This window comes from Schistocerca serialis, chromosome 5, assembly GCF_023864345.2.
Source record: "Schistocerca serialis cubense isolate TAMUIC-IGC-003099 chromosome 5, iqSchSeri2.2, whole genome shotgun sequence".
NCBI lineage: Eukaryota > Metazoa > Arthropoda > Insecta > Orthoptera > Acrididae > Schistocerca > Schistocerca serialis.
This window is the reverse complement of record NC_064642.1, coordinates 122,180,468-122,197,997: the sequence shown is the minus strand read 5'-3', so window position 1 is coordinate 122,197,997 and position 17,530 is coordinate 122,180,468. Positions and strand designations below refer to the sequence as shown.

Sequence of the window (17,530 nt, the reverse complement as noted above, 5' to 3'; positions counted from 1 at the left end):
CATTTATCAATAAGGAAATTATTCATTGAAATGAGGAAAAGCAAACATTTACCAGCAGCTGATTAAGGTGTCTCACATACACACATGTAACATCACAAACAATTCACTAGCTTGCGGGTGAGTTGGCCTTTGCTAGCTAATTCTTAAGCAGTGTTACATGTGTGTGTGCTGCACACACCAATTAATGGAAGATGCCCATGGAATTTCACATTTTCCTGATATAATTTGTGGGAACATCACAAATTATTATTTTTGTTTTTAATGTGTTTGAAATGTGTTTGCTGTGACAATGCCAATGTTGACATAATAATATTATTACTCTTTGGAATAAAACATAAAAAGAGAAATTTGTTACACCATGGTGATTGTAATTAAAGTTTTTTTGGTGTGTGCGATAAGAAAATCAAATGGAAAAATCTAGTTAAACTGAGACCTTAATGAACGTAAAGAGCTACAAATTGACGACCCCTACGTGAACGGCGAGATGATGACATCGGCAAAGTAATTGTGGCAAAATTTTCACGTATTTTTTTAAATTGAATTCGTCACATACTGTGTTAGGCGAAATGTCAAGAGCTGAATGGACCTGAAGATGATAATCCTGAATGCAGCTGGAAATTGATAAGATAAGGATTAAACTGCCAGTTTTGGACGGAAAAGCCAGATATCTGGTTTTGTCATGCTCAAGCACAATTTATGATCGCTGGTATAGAGACTGAGCAACTAAATTTAACTATTTGCTTGCTCAGCTGGAGCCAAAATTTGTTGAAAATATCTAGGATCTAGTTACAAATGATGAGAACAATAAATATTCTCTTGCAGAAGAATGACTTTTGACCAAAGTTGTTTGGAACTGGGTGATACTAAGCCTCCCAAATTATTAAGAAAAATGCAGGGCTACGCCATTACTAATGTGTCGGACAAGATCTTGAAAACACTTTGGCTTGACAAACTTCCGGGTAACATTCTAAATTTTAGTTATATCTGATGAAGCAGTGGATATGGCAGATCATATGATCGAAATGCACTCTGTTGAGGACGTCCAAATTGCATCAGTTCAATCCATTCCATCAACCTCATCATACATGTCAGTCTAAAATCTTCTTGTAAGGATTGAAGAATTGGAAAATGAAATAAAATGCTTTGAAAATCAAGTAGGCAAAGACCACGCAGTACAAGGAGAAGCAGAGCAATATTCAATAAAAGCGAAAAATACTGCTATTATCACTTTAAATTTTGCACATGCTGTAAACCTGAAAAATGTGTCCAGCCTTGTCAGCGGCCAAACAAGGAAAAAAGGAAAAACTAAAAACGATAGACACAACACTGGCTGAGTGTTCTACTTCAGTATCGACATCAAGCCACCAACATCATCTGTTTGTTAAAGATCAGACTGCGTGATCATTGGTCCCTTGTTCCCAGTAAAATAATTACACAAGGGGGGGAAAAAAAGAAAGGAGACATACAGCACAACAGGACAAAGGGAAAACCAGAAGGACAACCAACATTACCATGGACAAAACAGGAAAAGAAAACCACAGAGAGTAGCAAGAAACAGGTACAAGGGGTAAAAACAACAGAGCTGATGACCGTGGCTGGGAGACCAAGAGAATAAAAAGAAAAAGCCACCCACTCTGCAAAACATTAAAACATCCACCCTAAAAGCATTAGAGTGGAGAACACAAAGGGACAAAGGACATGTGCTAAAACTTATATAGAATGATAATACCCATTGTCACGTACAAAACGTAAAACTAAATTAGCTGATGAGGCGTTGTCAGCTAAAATTAATGGCAACGAGTCCAGTAACTGAAGAGTCCGTTGCAGGGCAGCAAAAGGACAGCTCACCAAGATATGGGCCACTGTCAGCTAGGCGCCACACCGACACTGAGGTGGGTCATCACGTCACAAGAGGTAGCCGTGTGTCACCGAAGCATGACCAATGCGGAGCCGGCAGAGAACCACAGTGACCCTGCGAGAGGCCTGCCACACATTTGTAGTCTCCTTAATGGCACACAGTTTGTTGTGCATGCTGAGATTATGCCATTTCATCTCCCAAAGCCACAAAACCTTGCGGCATAGTACTGAACGCAGGTCAGGCGACATAACCTGGGGTCCACACAAACACCACTGAACGACTGGACCGTTCCAGGGCATAGGTGGACTCCTGGATGGTTGCTACCAAAGGATGATGAGGGTTGCACTGGCTGATAGCTTGTAGGCTGCTCAAGGAGTCAGTACACAGAAGAAACAACTCCCCAGGGCATGAACGGTTGTGCTCAAAAGCACGAGATATAGCCACCACCTCAGCAGTGAAAACACTACAGCCACTGGGCAAGGAATGCTGTTCAGTATGTCCTCTATGGACATACGCGAAGCCGAAGTGAGCATCAGCCATTGAGCCGTCAGTGTAAACCACTGCATGGTCTCGGTACATGTCAAGAATCGAGAGGAAGTGGCAGTGGAGAGCCGCGGGGTTAACTGAGTCCTTAGGGTCATGTGAAAGGTCCAGGAGAAGCTGTAGCCTAGGTGTACACTATGGCGGTGTACATGAATGGACCTCAAGTATAGGTGGTAAAGGCAAGGACTCCAGTTCGGAAAGCAGGGATCAGGCACAAACTGCAATTGGAGCCTTGACCTGTGCCTCCGATGCGGGAGATGAATCGCCGTGGGTGGGAAAAGGAGACGGTGATTCAGATGCACAGGAGAACTATGAACGTGTGCAATGTAACTGGCCAGCAGTTGTGCACACCTAACCTGCAATGGAGGGACTCTGGCCTCCACAAGGATGCTGGTCACCGGACTGGTCCAAAAAGCTCCTGTCACTGGGCGAACGCCGCAGTGGTGCACTGGGTTGAGTAAACGCAACACTGAGGGCGCCGCCAAACCATAAACCAGGCTCCCATAGTCAAGGTGGGGTTGAACAAGTGTTCTGTATAGCTGCAGCAGTGTACAGCGATCTGCACCCCAGTTGGTGTGGCTCAGGTAGCGGAGGGCATTGAGGTGCTGCAAACACTTACACTTAAGCTGACAAAGGTGAGGAAGCAAAGTCAATCGGGAGTCGAAAACCATTCCTAAGAATCGATATGTCTCCACTACAGTGAGCGGATCATCATTAAGGTGAAGTTCTGGTTCTAGATGAACGGTACGACGCAGACAGAAGTGCATAACACACATCTTCGCGGCCGAAAACTGGAAACCGTGGGCTAGAGACCATGATAGCACCTTGTGGATGGCTCCCTGTAGGCGCCGCTCAGCAACACCTGTACTGGTCAAGCAGCATGAAATGCAGAAGTAGTCTGCATACAGAGAAGGTGAGATGGACGGCCCTATAGCTGCTACTAGACCATTATTGGCCACTAAAAATAGAGAGACACTCAATACAGATACCTGCGGGACCCCATTCTCCTGGATATGGGGGGAACTATGGGAGGCACCAACTTGGACACGGAAAGTACGAAGCGACAGAAAATTTTGGATAAAAATCAGGAGCGAGCTTCGGAGAGCCCACTCGTATAATGTGGCAAGGATATGATGTCGCCAGGTGGTGTCGTACACTTTTTGTAAATAAAAAAAAGACGGCAACCAGGTGTTGGTGTCTGGAAAAGGCTGTTCGGGTGGCAGACTCAAGAGAGACAAGATTATCAGTGGTGCCCTGACATGGAGCCAGTAGACCACGTATCTCCAGGACCCAAGCCAACCGCCAACACACCATACATTCCAGCAGCTTACAAAGAACGTTGGTAAGGCTGATGGATCGATAGCTATCCACATAAAGTGGGTTTTTACCGGGTTTGAGCACTGGAATGATGGTGCTCTCCCGCCATTGAGATGGAAAGATGCCATTGCACCAGATCCAGCTGAAAATGATGAGGAGTCATCACTTGCAGTCAGATGAGAAATGTTTAATCATCTGACTGTGGATCTGATCTGGCCCAGGAGCTGTGTCAGGGCAATGAGGCACTCCCACTCTGTAAATGGGGTGTTATAGGATTCATTGTGGCATGTGGTGAACAAGAGGACTTTCCCTTCCAGCTGCCATTTGAGAGTGTGAAAGGATGGGGGCTATTTCTCCAATGCAGAGGCTCAACTATAGTGCTTAGCAAAGTGCTCAGGAAATTCGTTTACGTCGGTAGATAACATGCCATTTATGTTAACACCGGGAATACCTGTTGGGGTCTGGTACCCGGAAACATATTTGATCTTTGCCCAGACTTGGGAAGGTGATGTATGGCACCCAATGGTCCAGACATGTCTCTCGCAACACTCCTGTTTCCGTCGTTTTATAAGGCGGCGAACACGGGCACGGAGCCATTTAAAGGCTATCAGGTGCTCCAGGTAAGGGTGCTGCTTATGCCACTGTAGAGCTCACCGACACTCCGTAATTGCTTCAGCAACTTCTGGCGACCACTAAGGGATTGCCTTTTGCCTACAGAAACGATTGTTGTAGTCACCTGCCCAACCATCGCATCAATGTTACCATGTGGGGGAGATTCAACAGTGACAGCAGAGGTGAAAGTTTCCAAGTCCACCTTGTTTAAAACCCATCTGGGCAGGCGTCTATGGGCCTGATGCCGGGGCAGTGATAGGAAGATGGGGAAGTGGTCACTACCACACAGGTAGTCATGTGCTCTCCAGTGGATAGACGGGAGAAGTCCTGGGCTGCAAATTGATAAATCAATGGCTGAATAACTACCCTGAGCCACACTGAAACGTGTGGTGCCCCAAGTGTTTAAGAGGTAGAGGTTGAACTGAGACAGTAGAGTTTCAACATCTCTGCCTCGGCCAGTAAGCACTGTGCCACCCCACAAGGGGTTATGGGTGTTAAAATCTCCCAAAAGTAGGAAAGGTTTAGGGTGTTGCTCAATCAGTGCAGTTAATTCATTCAGGGATACTGCACCATCTGGAGGAAGATATACATTGTAGACAATTATTTACTGCGTCGTCCTTATTGTGACAGACACAGCTTCAAGAGGGGTTTGAAGGAGCAAAGTTTCACTACAGAAAGAGTTTAGGACATAAACGCAAATTCCACCTGACATTTGATTATGGTCCCTTTGGTTCCTGTAGTATCCCTTATAGCCATGGAGCGCAGGGGTCCGCATTGCCGGCAACCAGGTTTCCTGGAGGGCAATGCAGAAAGCAAATGTAAAGCTTAACAGATGCTGTAGCTCAGCCAGGCTGCAGAAAAAACTGCCGCAGTTCCACTAGAGGATGACGTCATCGTGAGACTGGGAAGGAATTGAACATTCAATGAGGCAGTTTATGCCTCAAGGTCACCTGCTGCCACCAACTTTTTTGCCTGAGCAGTTTATATCCGTTGTGTCAGAAGGTCCGGCAAGATCTAGGTCCTCAGCGGACACCAGAATCTCCACCTCATCCGCAGACGCAGAACTTGTAGGTAGCGGTGGTGTGGGTGTCACCGCAATTCCCTTGGTCTTGGGGACTTTCATTTTGGATTTATCTCGCTACTCCTTGGGTTTCCCTGGCTTGGAGGACTTCACTGATTCAGTCTCTGGGACTGAGGATGAGCATGAAGCCCTACAACCAGCTGCTTTTGGGCTCTTCAGCCAGTGGTGGGTGTCATCTTTCCCACTAGCAGAAACCTGGGAAGGGAGTGACCCAAAGGACCCCTTCCTAGCGAGAGGAGCCAAAGAAAACTTACACTTCTCTGGTTCAGAAGTGGGGACTGATATCCCCGATGGTTGGGGGAGGGGGGGGGGGGGGGGGTTGCTCCCGAAGTAGGTAGTGCCAGAGCAACAGGGAGGGAAGTGATTCCCCCACCATCAACGGGGCAGGTTCTGGTTCTGAGAGGTGACAGGAATGTGAGGAACTGATGGCGCAACAACGGTTCTCATAGTGGCGGCGTAAGAGGAGGTCATAGCCACAGGATGTAGGTGCTCAAATTTCCTCTTAGCCTCAGTGTAGGTCAGTCGGTCCACAATTTTCCTCTCTTTCTGTAAAATCCTGCAGTTTGGCGAGCAAGGTGAATGATGCTCTCCACACTTGACACATATAGGAGGCGGGGCACATGGAGTATTGGGATGTGATGGACGTCCACAATCTCGACATGTGATGCTGGAATTATGGCGGGAAGACATATGGCCGAACTTCCAGCTCTTACAGCACCACACTGGGAGAGGGATATATGGCATCACAGCAGTAGACCATCACCTCGAGCTTCTCGGGTAATGTGACATCCTCGAAGGCCAAGATGAAGGCACTGGTGGCAACCTGATTATCCCTCGGACCCCCATGGCTGCGCTGGATGAAATGAACACCTCAGCACTCTAAATTTGTGCGCAGCTCGTCATTAGACTGCTGAAGAAGGTCCCTGTGGAATATAATATCCTGGACCATATTTAAGCTATTATGGGGGCATGATGGTAACAGAAACATCTCCCAACTTGTCATAAGCAAGTAATGCCCATGACTGGGCAGAGGATGCTGTTTTTATCAAGACTGCCCAGAGCATATTTTGGACAAGCCCTCCACCTCCCCAAACTTGTCCTCCAAATTCTCCACAAAAAACTGAGGCTTCATGGACATGAAAGATTCCCCATCAACTCTCTTACATACAAGGTACCGGGGCGAATAAGCTTCGCTATTAGCCTGCCATTCCTCCCATGGTGTGGCCAGAGAGGGTAACGATTTGGGGTCATATTTCTTAGCATTGAAGTTGGACTTTGCCCACTTAGAGACTGCTGGCGGTAGACCACCAGCAAGAGATGACGTACTACACTTCATGGTGTCATCCGCCCTGATGCCACCCATTCCGATCAGAGGTCCTTCCCACGGGTGCCACCCAGCCTCAGCATGAGCCACCTGGCAGGATGGCCATTGCCGGGAGTCCCGATGCCCCAGGGAGAAGGGCATCTACTCCACGGCATACGTGGGGAGTTAACAGTGCAGGCATCAGCAGAGTGATCACTGTGTTGTCAGGGTGCCACAACCAACTGGGTACAAGGCAGCCCTACCACAATGGACTGGCTATCATGCTGGATATGAGGTGCTAAGAAGTCCATGGTCATCGTTGGCGCAGAAAGCGACACTGCATAGTGCATGGTGGAAAATGCACCCAGGAAGGTGTCCTCACCCAAGAGATGGAGAATAAGTGGGACTGCAATGCGGCGACAAGAAAGTGGGCTACAGACCTCAATGCATGATGGACACGACGTATGGCACCCTTTCGCAATTGGCTCGCTCTCCGGATAAATTTATAAAGCTGGAGGTCAAACCCGACAGGAGACCATCACATAAAGGCCGAAACGTGAGAGACTCCTTTTAGTCGCCTGACAGATGTCACTGGATGTTTAAAGCAGCCTCCTTGCCAATGCAACTGTTAAATGTACTCAAGTGTGTGTGTGTGTGTGTGTGTGTGTGTGTGTGTGTGTGTGTGGTGTGGTGTGGTGTGGTGTGGTTTGAGGTTTTCGGGCACTAAACAGCGTGGTCATCAGCGCCCAAATGCATAGAAACAGGAACACATGCAGTGAAGGGACGAAGACGGACAGCGAACAAGGAGAACGGCTAAAAGACACAGACCTGACGCAGTTACAAATCCTCACATACAGAGGCAAAACAAGAGGAGAAGAAACGCACTAAAAAAGGAAAGGAAACACAAGGAAAAGAGAACACAAATCGAAGTGAAACAAGTAGGTAATCATGACTGGCCGATCTCTTACCTAAAGCCTGGGTGAGCCAGTCACCCAGCAGCACATTAAAATCCTCTCCCTAAAATCCGAGGCAACAAATTGGACAGGACACAAAACCGTAAGACCTTAACCACAGTCGTTGCATCGTCTTGCAAAATAGAGGGCAAATCCGGTGGCAAGGAAACCACCGTCCTCTGGTCAGAGAATAAAGGACAGTCAAGTAAAATGTGGCGGACAGTAATCTGGACGCCACAAGCACTGCAGATTGGGGGGTCCTCCCGCCGGAGTAAAGAACCGTGCGTTAAGGGACTGTGCCCGATGCGGAGGCGAATGAGGAGAACCTCATCCCGCCTGCATGACTGGTAGGACGTACGCCATGGCCTCGTGGTGGCCTTGACCAGACGCAGCTTATTTTCACCGACTGCCAGCCACTCCTCTTCCCATTGACGCATAACACGAAAACACAAAAGGGAGGTAACAGCATGGAGGGGGACGGCACATTCAACAACGTGAGGGAGGGAACATGCATCTTTGGCAGCCACATCCGCCAGTTCGTTTCCCCTAATACCCACGTGCCCCGGCACCCAGCAGAAAGAAACCTCCTTCCCCTGCCGTTGCAGGTGGAGTAGGGCATCATGGATGTTCTGGACGACCGTATCCGCTGGGTACAAGTGTTGCATGGTCTGAAGAGCACTCAGGGAGTCAGAACAGATGAGAAACTTAAGACTGGGAACACATCTCATCTGCTCCAATGCCCGCAAGATCGCAAACAATTCGGCATCAAAGATGGTAAACGCTGCAGGAAGCCGTAACTTGACGACTCGATCAGGGAAAACAACACCACAACCAACAGAGTCCCCCTGTTTAGAGCCATCCGTAAATACTGGTACATGGCCGGCATGCTGGTTTAAAATATCGTAAAATAAGGAGGTAAAAACAAACGCAGGAGTGCAGCTCCTCCAGTACTCTGACAAGTCTAAAAGGACGCTGGGCCTCTGGAGCAACCAGGGAGGCAGGCGGGTAAAACCCTGGAGTTGGGGGTGCCACACGCTCCACACCAAGGGACTCAAGCAAATGCTTGGCACGAATCCCAAATGGTCTCGTTGCCCTTGGACGACTGGAAAAAGAGACGTTCCATAGGCGGTCGGGTAACAGTAGGGTATGCAGGGGAGTTAGGACAAGCAAGGAATTGACACACCCGTCGCACCATGAGGAGTTTCCGCCGGATGGCGAGCGGCGGTTCCCCTGCCTCAGCACACAGGCTGGGGATGGGACTGGTACGGAAGGCACCAGTAGCCAGCCTGATACCCTCATGGTGTACTGCGTCAAGAATCTTCAGATACGAAGGCCTCGCTGACCCATACACAGTGCATCCATAGTCAAGATGCGACCAGACGAAAGCCCTATAAAACTGCAGCAGACGCGCCCGATCTGCTCCCCAGGACCGATGACTCAGACACTTCAAAATATTCAGTGCCTTCACGGCCCGCACCTTGAGGTCTTTAAGGTGCAGCAACCACGACAACTTGGAATCAAAAGTGAGGCCCAGGAACCTGACAGTGTCTCTAAAAGGAAGAATGGTGTCCCTCAGACGCAATTCAGGGGAGGTAAAAGCACGTCGAGAACGATTAAAATGAACACACACACATTTGTCTGCAGAAAAGGTAAAACCCGTCTTCGCAGTCCATGCCTCTAATCGCTTTATCGTAAGCTGCAGCTGCCGACTAGCAGTGACAAGACTGGAGGAAGAACAGAAAACAGCAAAATCGTCCACAAACAAGGAGCACTGGGCAGGACTCCGGATAGTGGACGTGATACTGTTAATGGCGACGGCAAAGAGGGTGACACTTAAAACGCTTCCCTGAGGAACACCATTCTCCTGCACGTACAAATCAGATAGCACATTACCAACCCGATATCGAAAGAGGCGGCGGGAAAGAAAGGACCGAATGAAGATGGGGAGATGGCCAAGAAAGCCCCACTGATGGAGTTGACTGAGGATAAGGCGGCGCCAAGTAGTGTCATACGCCTTATTAATGTCAAAGAATACACCTAGACAATGCTGGTTATGTAGGAAGGCCTGCTGGATGGCCGCCTCAAGCAGGGTCAAGTTGTCTATAGTTGAACGACATCTCCGAAAGCCACACTGACAGTGGCTAAGGAGCTGCCTGGTCTCGAGCAGCCAAACCAGGCGATGGTTGACCATGCGTTCCAATGTCTTCCCGACACAGCTCGTCAAAGCAATACTCCGATAACCACTGGGATGTATTCGGTCTTTTCCCGGTTTGAGGAGGGGAACCAAAATCGCCTCCCTCCACGAGTCAGGGAACGTGGCGGATGACCATATCATATTAAAACAATTCAGGAGAACTTCCTTGGATGGCAGCAACAAGTGCTGCAGCATGCTGTACAGGATTTGATCATCACCTGGCGCAGTATCATGAGCCACAGACAGCGCCGAATCCAGTTCCCACATTGTGAAGGGGCAGTTGTAGGGTTCAGAATTTGGAGACCGGAAGTCCAAGTGATCCCTCTCGACGGCAGTGCGGTAGCGGCAGAAATCTGGATCACAGTTGATAGTGGCAGTAGATTCGGCAAAATACACGGCCAGTGTCTGGGCAATGTCTCTCGGCGCCGTGAGTAGACAACCCTGATGCAGCAATGCCGTGACAGGTAGTTGGCTACATTTCCCGGAAATCCTCCTGATGGCTTCCCATACTTTTGTAGAACTAGTGGAGTGGGAGATGGAGTTCAGGAACGATTGCCATGACCATCGTTTGCTCTCTTTAATCACTCGCCGCGCCTTGGCCCTTGCCACCCGAAAGGCCGCAAGATTGTCAGCTGAGGGACGGCACTTGAAGCGGCGCAGAGGTGCACGGCGGGCCCGGATGGCTGAGCGGCACTCAGTGGTCCACCAAGGGACAGGGCGCCTCTTGGGATGACTTGAGGACCGTGGGATCGACAATTCAGCAGCATGGGAGATCACGGCTGTAACATGGTCGACCCATTCGTGGACGCTGGCACGGTGTTCCAAAAGAGCTAAATCGCTGAAAAGTGTCCAGTCAGCTCTACAGAGGTGCCACCTGGGCGGCACTGGTAATGCCATAGTCTCATCCAGGAGGCGAATCCAAAGGGGGAAGTGGTCACTAGAATGGAGCTCAGCGGCAACCTCCCACAGAGCAGAATCCGCGAGTGCTGGAGAGCAAAAGGAAAGGTCAATAGCTGACGACGACCCAGAAGCAGTACAGAAATGAGTGGGAGCACCAGAGTTGAGGATGCACTGTTCTTCGGATGCCATGAGGCTTTCCAGAATGCGATCCCTGGGGCAAGTAGTCATAGAGCCCCAATAAGACATTATGAGCATTGAAGTCCCCCAGAAGGAGAAATGGGCGGGGGAGTTGGGTAATAAGGTCTGTGAGAGCCTCAGAGTCTATTGCATCCTGAGGTGGTAAGTAAACGGAACAGATTGTGAGCCTCCGCCCCACAAGAAGGTCAACTGCAACTGCTTGCAAGTCCGTAACGAGAGGGAGCTCAGATGAGTGGTGCATGTCATGGGCAAAAACCGCATCACCACCCTTTGCCCTTTCCCCCATCAGATCATCTTTTCGATACACGGTATATCCCCGTAAAGAAGGAGCATCAATGGCCCGGAAATGTGTCTCTTGGAGACATACGCACAAGGGGCGCTCTTGTACAAGGAGTTGTAATTCGGCCACATGCGTCCTGAACCCATTCAGGTTCCACGGTAATATGGGAGCCAGTGATCAGGGTGGCTGAATTTTCACCCTGCCCCTGTGCTTTGGAGGAGAGCCCGTACTGGCCGGAGATTTATTCCTGGGGCGAGAAGATCGCCCCCGGTCGACATCAATGTCCATCAGCTCCGATGGCGACCCAAGGGAGATGTCAGATAGTACGATGGCATCGTCATCGGACTGACCCTGACTAGTCTCCTCAGGTGGCAAAACCTTCACCTTCGGCGTCTTCGTCTTGGGGGGCTTAGAATGAAGAACCTTGTCAACAGTTGGAGCTTTACTTGCCTGGGGAGAAGGTGCTATATGGGGAGGGGCAGGAAGTACCCCAATGTCAGCAACCACGGCCTTGTCCGACGTTGTGGGGAGAGCTGCAGGTTGCAAAACAACTGCAGCAGCACAAGTGCGCTGGCAAATGCCGGTATTAGTGCTGACACTAGCAACCTCCATTTGTGTAGCAACAGTGGTCAACTGTACCGGTTTCTGCAGAGTGGAGGCGAAAGATGTTGTAAACACAGGAGGCTGCATGGCCTTAAAGAGCTTCTTGGCCTCACCATAGGGGATGCGCTTAGATGTTTTGATCTCTTGTATCTTCCGTTCCTCGAGATAGATGGGGCAGACCCGGCTCCAGACAGGGTGACTCCCAGAGCAATTCACGCACTTCACAGGCGATGAACAATCGGCTCCTTCATGGGCAGGCTGACCACATTTACCACAAGTGGCTATCCCATTGCACCCCAACGTAGTATGCCCAAAGCGCTGACATTTAAAACAGCGCATTGGGTTGGAGAAATATGGCCATACTGGCAAACGTAAGAAACCCGCTTTAACATGCTCTGGGAGTCTCGGGCAATTGAACGTGAGAATAAACGAGTCGGATTTGACTAGGTCCCCATCGACTCGTTTCATAATATGCTGCACGTCGACAATACCTTCGTCAGCCCACTCAGATTTCAACTCGTCCTTGGGGATATCCACCAAGTCCCTACATGTCACAACACCCTTACTATAGTTCAAAGTGGAGTGGAGCTCGGTCTCGATAGCGTACTCTCCGAGACAGGTTGCTTTCCTAAGAGAAGTGACTTGACGGGAACTAGAAGTTTCAACTAACAGAGTCCCATTGCGCAGATGCTTCACAGATTTCAGTGTTCCTGCAATTCCCTCAAAACCCTTGTGGATGTAAAAGGGAGAAACTCTCTCAAAGCTACCTTCCTTCCGTTTGACAATCAAAAACACATTCTGGATATCAGCATGTGCTCTGTTATGACAGTCTGATAAATCTCTAGTAACACCAGGCGCTGGAGGACTCGCAGCACGAAGTCGCTTTTTCGATGGGGTGTGTTTTCCTACCAGTGGGCCACCCAATCCACTGGTAGGGGGAAATGTAGAGGTCGAAGGGTCCATTGTGGTCCCACGAGCAGCTAGGGAACTAAAGGCCCGCGCAGACAGAGCCCCGCGTGCCTGAGTAAGCCTTATACAAGTGGGGTGCGGCAGGTGCCCCAGAGGTTGCCCGCTTGCGACTGTTCCACCCCAACAGCCATGCATCTTATAGGCGCACAGCACACCGTAAGATTGAGGGGTTTTTATAGAGGTTTACCTTCCTCGCAATCCAGGCGGTCAAGCCAAGATTACCATTCCCCGCAGCACACAACATTCCACCGCTGCGCCATGCGGTGGTCACTGAAGCATGTCCGGGGTTTACGGTGACAGGAGACTGGCGGCGCTGACCAGTCCCCAGCTCAGGACCCCGGGGTCGCCAAGCCCGTACTCAGCAAATGAATGCTGAGCCCCTGGGGGGAAATGTACTCAAGTAATATGCAAGATCCTTCTTGGTCTTCAATGCTCAATTAGAAAAAACACTAATGCTACAATTGTGAAAATGGTTTAAGGCTCGCCCATCAGGATACCAAGTGATTTTTCTCAAGAGAATGGCACAAAAAGGGATTCACACTTACCCCAATTTGTGTCACAACTGTAGCAGTATATGAATTGTCTAAAACCTGTCCAACATCCCCACAAAGCAAAAGAAAACCATTCACATGTAAGGACGTCAGCAACTCAACATGTGTTTGTAAGGGCTAAATGAATGAAGAAGGCATTAGAGCCTCCATATGAAGGCCCGTATGAAGTGATCGAAAGGAACCCAAAAATTTTTGGACTTAAAGTGAAAGACCAGACAAAAAATATTTCCACTGATCAATTGAAGCCTGTCTACCTGATGAATGAGAATAATAAACACCCTGATGGCACTCTGATTGAACTGTCAGCACAGGACCAACAACCAATTCTACAGAAGGTGAAAAACCACGAAGAACAACAAGATCTGGTCGTAAAATTCGATTACCAGCATGATTAGTTGAAGTCCTAAACTGACTATGCTACTGAGAAGGGAGTGATGTGGGAACATGACAAATTGCTGTTTGTATTTTTAATATATTTGAAAAGTGTTTGCCACAATACTGTGGGTATGATAACATTATTATTCTTTGGAATAATAAAAGAAAAAAAATTAAATTTGTTATTCTATGCTGATTGTAATTAAAGTATCTCAGTGTGCACGATAAGAAAATAAAATATATTGAAAAATCTAGTTAAACTGAGTCCTTAATGAATGTAAATTGTAACAAATTCATTAAATGACAGATCCACAAAACTAATAAGGAATTTGATTCACACATGAAATTGAAGTGTGTGTGTGTGTGTGTGTGTGTGTGTGTGTGTGTGTGTGTGTGTGTGGAGGGGGAGGGGCACACACACACACTTCTGAGAATGTGGATTTTCTACTGCCACAGGAGTTTGTCCACAAGTTTTAACATTTCAGCATCTTCTTCAGTGTGCCTGTCTACAACACAATGCCTCCTCTATATGGTGATTAATAATCTATTCTTTCCAAATTGTTGTTATTTCAACTTGAAATTTCCACTGTTTGGTATTCTTTATTTCTTATTCTCCAATATTCCACCACTTTCAGTAAGTTTTGAATTCTCCCCCCCCCCCCCCCCCCATTTCCCCGAACAATCTACGTTTTTAGGTTCAGCATTGTGCCATACATGATTAGCATCAAGCAGCAACCTTATCCACCAGTAGATTATGCTTGTAATCAGAAATATGGATCTCTAGGTCACATATGCACAAAGTAGAAACTGGTGTACTTGAAAGTTTATGAAATGTGAATGTAGGGATTACAAGACACAGGAAAAGACTAATCCTTTCTCTTTGTATTAAAACTCCTCTTATAATCACCTATAATTTATGGAATGTTTTAACAATATTATGAAAAGGACTCCAACCTGGATTTTCCATTGTTTTGGGAATAATTTAAGTAAGATAGCACAAGCAAGACCTGATACACATTTCTTGCAAATCCAGTATTTTAGACCTATGTCCTTTACTGTTCAAACATAGAAAGAATTTCAATGATTTATAGGCTTGTTTTCAGTGAGAGCAGACTGCAACCTCCCTTTCAGTGAAACATGTTTTCTGCAGTGCTTACTGTAGAAAGTGGTGTTTATATAGAACTATCAGTGTGGCACATCTTAGATAGCTGAACTGAATTGTCACTCGTGTGAATGTTAAAACTGTACAGCAATATTCTGTGTAGCACTATCACAACTTATTTTCCCCACAATGTCCAACTTCATGTAAAGTCAGTTGCATCACCAGGACAATTTACTTCAGGAAACTATTTCCCCTCATTCTCATAGCAGGTGGGTCCCCCTCATCCTGAAGTCTGAATCATTTCCCTTGGAGAACGCTTTCCTCCCCGAGGAATGAACTAATAGCTGCAAAAGCTAGCATAACTTCTAGTACTTTTGTGTGTGTCTGTCAGCATTACTAAAAATTTCGGCCACTGAAGGTATGTTCTGGTGAGCTTTTCCATGTAACTGATACAACTAAAAAACCCAAGGATTTAAAAATGTTTAAGTAGCAGTTACTTGCATCCATACTCTCAATCAATATAATACAGGGTGATTCAAAAAGAATACCACAACTTTAAAAATGTGTATTTAATGAAAGAAACATAATATAACCTTCTGTTATACATCATTACAAAGAGTATTTAAAAAGGTTTTTTTTTCACTCAAAAACAAGTTCAGAGATGTTCAATATGGCCCCCTCCAGACACTCGAGCAATATCAACCTGATACTCCAACTCGTTCCACACTCTCTGTAGCATATCAGGCGTAACAGTTTGGATAGCTGCTGTTATTTCTCGTTTCAAATCATCAATGGTGGCTGGGAGAGGTGGCCGAAACACCATATCCTTAACATACCCCCATAAGAAAAAATCGCAGAGGGTAAGATCAGGGCTTCTTGGAGGCCAGTGATGAAGTGCTCTGTCACGGGCTGCCTGGCGGCCGATCAATCGCCTCGGGTAGTTGACGTTCAGGTAGTTACGGACAGATAAGTGCCAATGTGGTGGCGCCCCATCCTGCTGAAATATGAATTGTTGTGCTTCTTGTTCGAGCTGAGGGAACAGCCAATTCTCTAACACCTCCAGATACTGTAGTCCAGTTACAGTAGCACCTTCGAAGAAAAAGGGACCAAAAACTTTATTGGCTGAAATGGCACAGAAAACGTTCACCTTAGGCAAGTCACATTCATACTGAGTTGTTTCCCGTGGATTCTCAGTGCCCCATATACAGACATTGTGACGGTTGACTTTCCCGTTAGTGTGGAAAGTTGCTTCATCACTAAACACAATCTTTGAAACGAAAGATTCATCTGTTTCCATTTGAGCAAGGATAAAATCACAGAAATCGATTCTTTTAATCTTATCAGCTGCAGACAGTGCTTGAACCAATTTCAGACGATAAGGTTTCATAACTAACCTTTTTCGTAGGACTCTCCATACAGTTGATTGTGGAATTTGCAGCTCTCTGCTAGCTCTGCGAGTCGATTTTCCTGGGCTGCGAACAAATGCTTGCTGGATGCGTGCTACATTTTCATCGCTCGTTCTCGGCCGTCCAGAACTTTTCCCTTTGCACAAACACCCATTCTCTGTAAACTGTTTATACCAACATTTAATACACCACCTATCAGGAGGTTTAACACCATACTTCGTTCGAAATGCACGCTGAACAACTGTCGTCAATTCACTTCTGCCGTACTCAATAACACAAAAAGCTTTCTGTTGAGCGGTCGCCATCTTAGCATCAACTGACGCTGACGCCTAGTCAACAGCGCCTCAAGCGAACAAATGTACAAGTAAGTGAAACTTTATAGCTCCCTTCATTCGCCGACAGATAGTGCTTAGCTCTGCCTTTTGTCATTGCAGAGTTTTAAATTCCTAAAGTTGTGGTATTCTTTTTGAATCACCTTGTATATAGTCACAATATTATGAAAAGGAAATAGATGAGAGACACACAGTGTGTGTGTGTGTGTGTGTGTGTGTGTGTGTGTGTCTCATCTATTTTTGTCGAAGGCTTTACCGGCCGAAATCTCTGTTTGTAACAGTCTTTTTGTTGTGCCTATCTGCGACTCACCATCTCTGCTATATGGTGAGTAGCAACTTTCCTTTTCATAATACACTCCTGGAAATTGAAATAAGAACACCGTGAATTCATTGTCCCAGGAAGGGGAAACTTTATTGACACATTCCTGGGGTCAGATACATCACATGATTACACTGACAGAACCACAGGCACATAGACACAGGCAACAGAGCATGCACAATGTCGGCACTAGTACAGTGTATATCCACCTTTCGCAGCAATGCAGGCTGCTATTCTCCCATGGAGACGATCGTAGAGATGCTGGATGTAGTCCTGTGGAACGGCTTGCTATTCCATTTCCACCTGGCGCCTCAGTTGGACCAGCGTTCGTGCTGGACGTGCAGACCGCGTGAGACGACGCTTCATCCAGTCCCAAACATGCTCAATGGGGGACAGATCTGGAGATCTTGCTGGCCAGCGTAGTTGACTTACACCTTCTAGAGCACGTTGGGTGGCACGGGATACATGCGGACGTGCATTGTCCTGTTGGAACAGCAAGTTCCCTTGCCGGTCTAGGAATGGTCGAACGATGGGTTCGATGACGGTTTGGATGTACCGTGCACTATTCAGTGTCCCCTCGACGATCACCAGTGGTGTACGGCCAGTGTAGGAGATCGCTCCCCACACCATGATG

General features: G+C 47.5%; 1 protein-coding gene across 2 annotated transcripts in view; it reads right to left on the bottom strand.

Moving 5' to 3' along the window:
* The window catches only part of LOC126481307 (pentatricopeptide repeat-containing protein 2, mitochondrial-like), a 75,449-nt gene that overhangs the window by 10,059 nt on the left and 47,860 nt on the right, over window positions 1-17,530 (bottom strand). The window lies entirely within an intron of this gene.